The 8,340-nt window shown below is 43.5% G+C and overlaps 1 pseudogene; it reads left to right on the top strand.

Annotated features, from left to right (window-relative positions):
- Nucleotides 1-5,513: 5,513 nt before the first annotated feature.
- LOC129633456 (uncharacterized) lies at nt 5,514-5,632 on the top strand (annotated as a pseudogene).
- Nucleotides 5,633-8,340: the final 2,708 nt, after the last annotated feature.

Raw genomic sequence — 8,340 nt, 5'->3', positions numbered from 1 at the left:
AGATGAGTGCAATTGTGCGGTAGTCTGAGCATTCTTTGGCATTGCTTTCTTTGGGATTGGAATGAAAACTGACCTTTTCCAGTCCTGTGGCCACTGCTGAGTTTTCCAAATTTGCTGGCATATTGAGTGCAGCACTTTCACAGCATCATCTTTCAGGATTTGAAACAGCTCCTCTGGAATTCCATCACCTCCACTAGCTTTGTTCGTAGTGATGCTTTCTAAGGCCCACTTGACTTCACATTCCAGCATGTCTGGCTCTAGGTCAGTGATCACACCGTCGTGATTATCTGGGTCGTGAAGATCTTTTCTGCACAGTTCTTCTGTGTATTCTTGCCCCCTCTTCTTAATATCTGCTGCTTCTGTTAGGTCCATACCATTTCTGTCCTTTATCGAGCCCATCTTTGCATGAAATGTCCCCTTGGTATCTCTAATTTTCTTGAAGAGATCTCTAGTCTTTCCCATTCTGTTGTTTTCCTCTATTTCTTTGCATTGATCGCTGAGGAAGGCTTGCTTACCTCTCCTTGCTGTTCTTTGGAACTCTGCATTCAGAGGCTTATATCTTTCCTTATCTCCTTTGCTTTTCACTTCTCTTCTTTTTCCAGCTAAGTCATACAGTGACTCACTTAGTGGCTCAGTCACACACTTGATAATGTAAGGAACAACACTTCTTGAAACAGGCAATATAGAAAACGATAGCAGTAATAGTAGAATCATAAGTAAGAAGTTAGGTCAAAAAAAAAAAAAAAAAAAAAAAAAGAAGTTAGGTCAAGAACTTCTAGTAGGTGTAGCCCAGTGACATCTCCATGTCATCTGACTTAGTTTGCTAAATGACTATAGCTTGCTGTTGATATCGTGGTTGTAGATCCTGAGCATCTGATCTTGATTCAAAGACTGGTTATTGAGATAAGCTTTAGAAACAAACTCAGAATGTCCTTTTTAACAACTTAATTAAACCTCTTAGCAATGTAACATAACCACAAGGAACTATCTCAGGAGTGCGTCTTAGTAAATACAGACCTTAACTTAAAAAACTGGAACTTAATATTCAGTGAAACATAATAGATGCCATAGGCCTGACATCAGTTAGGTGGATTTTTCTTTTAGAGCTCCCCAGTATACGTTGAGATTTCTGTATATGTCGGGAGACAGTCTTTTTATTTACCTGATAAGGCTGTTCAGAACCCAAGTGTCTCCAGCTTCTGGAGGGATGAGGCAGAGAGAAAAAAGGTATAATTTTACCCGTAGGAGTAAATCACTAGATTGTTTTAAATGATCAGTAACTCGAGGAGAAGTGCTTCTTTATATCTGAAAACACAGAGTAAAAATCAACAATATGTCAGACAAAAAGTCGTGAAAATTGCGGTCATATTTAGCAGTCTACTCCATCCCATGCAATTGATCCCTTTGTTCTGCTGTCCTTGCCCAATGGCCAAGGACATCAGTGAAAGCAGTAGTCTCGAAGAAACTCATGAAGCTTTTGTGAATGTCTGTATGACCTGTCCAGCAAAGTGGGTGCCCTGATCACTGGAGATTGTGGAAAGCACCTTTTAACCATTTTTTCTATTCTGAGATATTAATTCTGAAGCCAGGAAAGGCATTATCAAATAAAAATGAGGTTTGTCAGGGAGCCAGGAAAAGCCAAGTGGCCACGTTGGACCTCTCATAGCCCCAACCCTTTGGTTTATGGCCATTTTTAATCCATTTTAAATTCCCTGAAGAGGCGTTAACTTTTGTAGAAGCAGAATGAGCTGTGTTCATATGTGCTGTAGTCTGTTATCAAAAGCCACATTCCAAGAAAACTTTGTTCTTTTAATCAGTGAGAGAAAACCAAATTCCAGTTTGGTAACAGCTTATATTCACTGGGAAACAATAGTTATTCACTTAGTCATAGTCACAATAAGACTTCAAAGGCAGTTTAATGTCTTAACAAACTTGTAGCATGCACAAAACTCTTCTTTCACTTGCAACACACCTTTTTGCACTTTCTGTATTCGTCACTTCATTTGTCCACTTAGAGGACAGCCACCTGTACGTTTAGACTTACTTTGCTTTTCCTTAATAGAATGTAATTCCATTCCTTATTACTTTTTATTAAAAACACACATCTTACTTTTCTTCAGAAACCATGACTTGTACTTTACATCATCATTCTGTCGATTGGTAAGGATAAATCACCCAAAGTTATATCATTTATAAAAGTATCTGCACAATGTCTCTGTTAATTAGATCAATAAACAAACATCAGTATCATGTATCAATACAATAATGATTATTTCCCAGTTCACACAAGCCTCGAATTCATTTACTTTAATTTCCTTGAATTTAGAATTGTTTGATTTGTAAGCACTTACTTCTCTTTAGGCCAATTAATTAGAGCTCATTGAACCACTTAGCCTTTAGCAATTTTTTCCAAGGATGGAGACATACACCGAGACACACACAAATCTGGACAGACAGAAACCTCACAGTTTTCCACCTGAAATTTAAATTGTCTCTTTGTCCCTTTTATTTTCTTGGCTTGAGTTCCAGCTCATGGCTGGAGTCCCGGATCGAGTGGGCTGTGTATCTCAAGGACATGATAAGAGTTAACTCAGGTTTTTCCCCAGGCATGTTTCTGTTTCTCAGGCAGGATCAGAGCTCCCCAAAAGAGTATTTTCACAAGTCAAACTTTTAGTAATTACATGTGCAAAAGGAACCAGTTTTGCAATTTCAAAAAGATTCCATTTTACCTAGTTTTCTCCGGAGTCTAAAGAATACACATGGCCATTCAGGGTTCAAAATGTCATTTCTCCTTCATGTAGTCATAGCTTCATAGCTAAAATTTAAACCAGAGAGTGCTCAAATTGGCTCTGATGACAGGGGTAGACTGATCGAGAAGATGTCCCAGCAGGGATTATCTCTCTGGGCAGGTGAGGTCGTCTCTTAAAGCAAAGAAACCCCATATATAAGGGATTTTTAGGCCTTGAGGATCAAAATTATCCCAGTTTTTCAAGATATTATTCAAGGGGTGGGGGTGGTTCTGGACTGTTAGGCCCCATCTGTAAGAGAGAAAAAAGCAGTGCCCAGTGCCATGGCTTTTTTCTACCAGAGGTGTCTGCCCCTGCTCTAGACGGGGTTGGAGACTGATTTTCCACCTAAGCTTCCTTCCCTGGCCAGAGCTAACCTGTCTCTTACAGGTGAAGGTGTTCTACTCCCACCCCCCCTCATTCTACCACCCAGGCATGGTGGAGATGCACCAGGGTTAGACCTGATGGCATCCCAGATGGATGTCCAGGTCCTCACCATTAAAACCTTGGTTTGATTTCCCTTTTATTCCGGCACCACCTGGGGTGGAACAGAGTAGTTTTCCGGATGCTCGCCGAGCCAAGACCACTAGGGGAAGCACCCAACTTCTGTGTACCTGCGCACATTCCTCATAACAGTATAAGTGGCAAGTCATAAAGGGATGAACAGAAAACCCAAGACATCCTCCTGAGAGTGGCCACACGAGTCTATTTAATAACAAAGGAGGCGATGGAGGGCCCGCCTGCGAGGAAAAACTAATCCTTCATATGCATGGAGTGCCAACATCATCCTTTTGATTCCTGTCCCTCAGACTGTACAAAAAGAATACCTAAGGAGTTGAGACAAGAGCCACTGGAGGGCTTCGTCTGCTCTGCTAAGAGCTAGCGCTACTAAGGGAAGAAGCCCAATGCACTTTCAATCTGCCCAAATCTGGGGTGTCCCAATCTGTGTCCTCAGGAATCTCATGCTCACCAGCAATGCCTCAATCCACATAGTCCAGAGGCATAGCCACGACAAGAACTTGCCTGTGTGTCTGTGGGGTCAGGATGGTGATTTCCAGTCTGAGAGATGTCCCTGGAGCTAGAGCTCCAGCTCGCTCCCTAAAGTGCTCCTGTCTGCAGTGTCCTGTAAAACTTGGAATGGGGGCCTTGCTAGAAAAGCACAATAACAGCATGGATTGCAAGTCCCTTGAAAGTCTACAATCCGGCACACGAGGTTAATAACTTTAATTCCCCAAGCAGATATGAAATGGTCAGAGGGACCAGGAAAAGCTGACTGGGGAAAAGAAGTTCAGTCCACATGCTTCTGATTTAGTAAAGTAGCTGCTGCTGCTGCTGCTGCTGCTGCTGCTAAGTTGCTTCAGTCGTGTCCGACTCTGTGAGACCCCAGAGTTGGCAGCCCACCAGGCTCCCCCGCCCCTGGGATCCTCCAGGCAAGAGTACTGTAGTGGATTGCCCTTTCCTTCTCCAATGCAGGAAAGTGAAAAGGGAAAGTGAAGTCACTCAGTCGTGTCCAACTCTTAGCGACCCCATGGACTGCAGCCTACCAGGCTCCTCCGCCCATGGGATTTTTCCAGGCAAGAGTACTGGAGTGGGGTGCCATTGCCTTCTCCGTAGTAAAGTAGAGACCACAGTAAACGAGCAAAAGAATCTCAACTCTGAGTGTTCTTACCTTGTCTTGAAGATCTTGGACAAGCCCCCAAGATGATAACCTAGCAGTCAACGGTGACCGATGCCACTGGATTCATGGTGTCTGAAGAAGAAGATATTACTCTGGGGCCAAAGACAATCTCAGTCACTCAGAGCTTTGTGTATATTTTATTTAAAGTGAAGGTGACAGAAAAAGCTTCTGACACAGACATCAGAAGGGGCTCATTAATTTAAGTGGGGCCATATATACGTCTCAACTAGCCTCTGAGAATAGACAAAAAACATCTCAAGGATGTGAGCGTTTTGCCCAGACCCTTTCCTATAGCATACATCCAAAGCTCAAAAAGAGGAATGTCCTTGAACCTGAGATACTGCTCCCTACAATGCCTACTTGTCTTAGGCCAAAGAATGTGAAAAAGCAAGCAAGCTTGCCTCCTCCTTAAAGGGGCTTTAGGCTTGGATTCTTTATCAACCTGCTGGGACAGGTAAGTATACAGTTAAAATCAGAAAACTCTAATGTTGTAATGGTGGTGAGTAAAGCATTTGTATAACATACCACTGATAACTCATATAAGTATATCACTTATAAATTCAGTATGAAGGTCAAAAGATAAAATATCAAAATAATGATAACTACAAAATGAAATAATGGAACCATGTTTGAAGAATTAGATGACAGTATGATACTAAGTCAACAAACAGAGAGACCCAATGAAGAGCTACAAATTATTTTTTTTAAAGGAAACTAACATAAATTCTGGATTTGAAAACTAAAATAATTGAAATGAAAAATTGATAGGTTCAATAGCACATATGAGATGCTGGCAGAAATAATCCATAAACTTGAAGATGAATTCATAGAAATCAATGTAAAAATAAAGAGAAAAAAATGTTGAGGGAAAATGATCTAAGGCATCCATTCATTACACCATCGAGTATGGAAGGAGAGAGACTCTCAGAAAGCAGGGAGAGAAAGGGGAAGGAGTAAAATTACTTGTAGTCGGAATGGCTGACCGGCAGGTCAGAGCGAAAGGGAGGCGCAGCGCAGGGCTCTTAGGGCGCCGGGCGGCAGCGGCCTCCGTCTAAGGCCATAGCACCCTGAACGCGCCCTGTCTCGTCTGATCTCGGAAGCTAAGTAGGGTCGGGCCTGGTTCTTACTTGGATGGGAGACCGCCTGGGAATACCGGGTGCTGTAGGCTCTTTGCCTTCCCTCTCCTTTAGCCCCCGCCCCCACGTCCCAACTCTTGGGCTCCCGGACCCCAACCCCTCCTGGGGGTGGGTGGCCAGGGCACCGACTCCCGCTGCAGACCTGGGGTGCCTCCGCGCGGCCCGCGAGCCCCTCTGCATTTGGCTTCCAGGAAACCAGAGGACCGTCCCGCGGGTCTCCGTCTGGGGCTCCCTTGGCGTGCCTCAGGCAATCCCCGGGGGGCTGCACCAGCTCCAGCCCCAGCCCCAGCCCCAGCCCCAGCCCTACCCCCAGCCCCACCCCCACCCCACCCCCCCATCCTTGCAGGCGAACGCCCGAGCTCGCGCGCATCTGCGTGCACACACAGATATATGTGCACAGATGGTGCATGTATCTTGTTCAGTTATACTTTTGGTGGATATGTGCCTGGGAGTGGGACTGCTGAATCATATGGTACTTTTAGGTTTAGATCCTTCAGGAACCTCCATACTCTTTTCCATAGTGGCTCTACCAACTCACATTCCTACTAACGGTGGAGGCGAGTTCCCTTTTCTCCACATCCTCTCCAGCATTTGTTATCTACAGACTTTTCCATGAGGACCATTCTGACTAATGTGACGTGGTACCTCGTTGTAGTTTGGAGTTGAGTCTGTCCAATCATGAGTGATGTGGAGCAAGATGACCTTTTTAAGATGCAGATGCAATTCTATCACCTCCCTGCTCCAACTGCTCTTGTATTTTCCCATCATAGTGAAGATATGACCAAATCCCTTCATTGCTTGGTCCCCACTTTCTTCTCTGATTTCTTTTCACTGGAATGCCTTCTGCACTCTTTTGGTTCCATCCCATAGGGCATTTTTTCATTTCTTTTCCTTGTCACGTAGCCTTCCAAGATGCTATTTTACCTGCCTGAAATTCTTCCTGCATCTCAACCCTGGTTTACGTTGGTTCAACCTATGGATCTCAACTCAATTATTAGTCTGAAAAGCCTTCTCTGACACCCAGTTTTTGGTGAGGGAAGAGGCCCCTATAGAAGTTCTCAAAGGATCTGCCTGTTATTTATCATTAGATTAGTCTCAGGGAAAGAAGGAACTGTGTGTCTTCTCTCAGGATTCTATTTCCAGAAACATATTACATGCCTACTAGCTCATAGTAGGTGCTCAATATTTATTCAGTGTGTGAAAGACAGAAAAGTTCTGTGAAGCCTCAACTTTTCACTTGGCTCAGCACTTTTGATCTCTTTGTATCTTTGTCCATCCAGTTCTTTTCTTTCTTCTGTTGATGTGCACACTATATTCAAGGCACGATCTAAGGCATGAAGACATATCAATAAATATAGGTTCTTGCTTTCCAGGAACTCGTACATCAGATTTCTATAATTCAGGGTTTTTTTCTTTAATGCTCTAGAACAATGTGAACTTTTAGTATTATCCATTTTCATTTCAAAGAAAGATCATTTTACTTACATAGCAAAGGTGGAGACCTTCCAACTTTCAGTCCAATACTTATACCTTTACCATTTCAGGCAAGTCTTGTGGTTCCTTCTGGAGGTGTGCGGCTCTTCCAGAAATGTGAAGATCTTCCATAGTCCTCAGACTTTGGTGTGATTTGAAATCATCAAGAAAGTTTCCAGGTATAGGTTCCAGACCACCACCTCAAAGAGTCAGTAGCGAATGGAGTGGATTCCAGGAACATGCGTTGTTAACCAGCATCACTGGTGATTCTGTTGCTACAGACTCAATGCAGTGGGCAGGGCCTGGACTGCCCACTGGGTCTGATGTGGAATGGAAAGAAGGGCTTCCCCCCTCCACTGTTTCTAGCCTTGTGACTAGAAACGGTCCCCAAACAAAAATCAGACAAACAAGATAATCCCAGATGGTAGTCCATGAGATGAAGGAACTAAGCAGCTGGTTGAGATGGAGCCAAGGGGAAAGGTTGCTCTTTTTTTCTCCACCTCTACTCCTTTCTTCCTTGATGCCTTAGTGATTCATCGTGGAGATTTGAAATAAAGTTCACAAGAGTCATATTTGTCGAATAAAGATTTTGCATTGAACCAACTCTAAAAAATGAAGAAAGTTTCACCTGCCACATGTTTCTTTTAAAAAGTCAATTGCTTTTCAACTCTGGGGTTTCTCCATTGCCTTGTTCAAGTAGCCTTAATCGGAAAAATAAAATATAACTAAATAAAGATTTAAATATACCAACAAAGGAAAGCTTCCGTTTCTTAAATCATCTTTCCACTTAGTAGAACACTAGCTCTTTTCTTTGTGTTTTGACTAGGCAATTAGTTGTATCGTGGCTCAGATGGGAAGGCATCCGCCTGCAGGAGACTCAGGTTTGATCCCTGGGTCGGGAAGATCCCCTGGAGAAAGAAATGGCAACCCACTCCAGTATTCTTGACTGGGAAATGCCACGGACAGAGGAGCCTGACGGGCCACAGTCCATGGGTAGCATAAAAGTTGGGCACAACTGAGCAACTAAGAGCAGAAGTATTTCCAAGGGCCACATTCAAGAGATTTGGAACTCTTGCTTGACTCCCTCATGTTGACCATGTTGACTAGGCAGCAGATAGCAGCTGATTCATCTGTACAATTAAAAAAGAATGTGTCATTCTGTTCTATACTTTTCTGTACTGTAGGCAGAGACTGTACAGAGCAGATGTCTGGACTTGTACAGGACTTTCGGTCCTTTAGAGGATTACAGTGGCACCATCAATGCTTG

Source organism: Bubalus kerabau, chromosome 18 (assembly GCF_029407905.1).
Source record: "Bubalus kerabau isolate K-KA32 ecotype Philippines breed swamp buffalo chromosome 18, PCC_UOA_SB_1v2, whole genome shotgun sequence".
In the NCBI taxonomy this organism is placed as follows: domain Eukaryota; kingdom Metazoa; phylum Chordata; class Mammalia; order Artiodactyla; family Bovidae; genus Bubalus; species Bubalus kerabau.
Note: the sequence above shows the minus strand (reverse complement) of the source record. Positions and strands in the feature narration are given on the sequence as shown.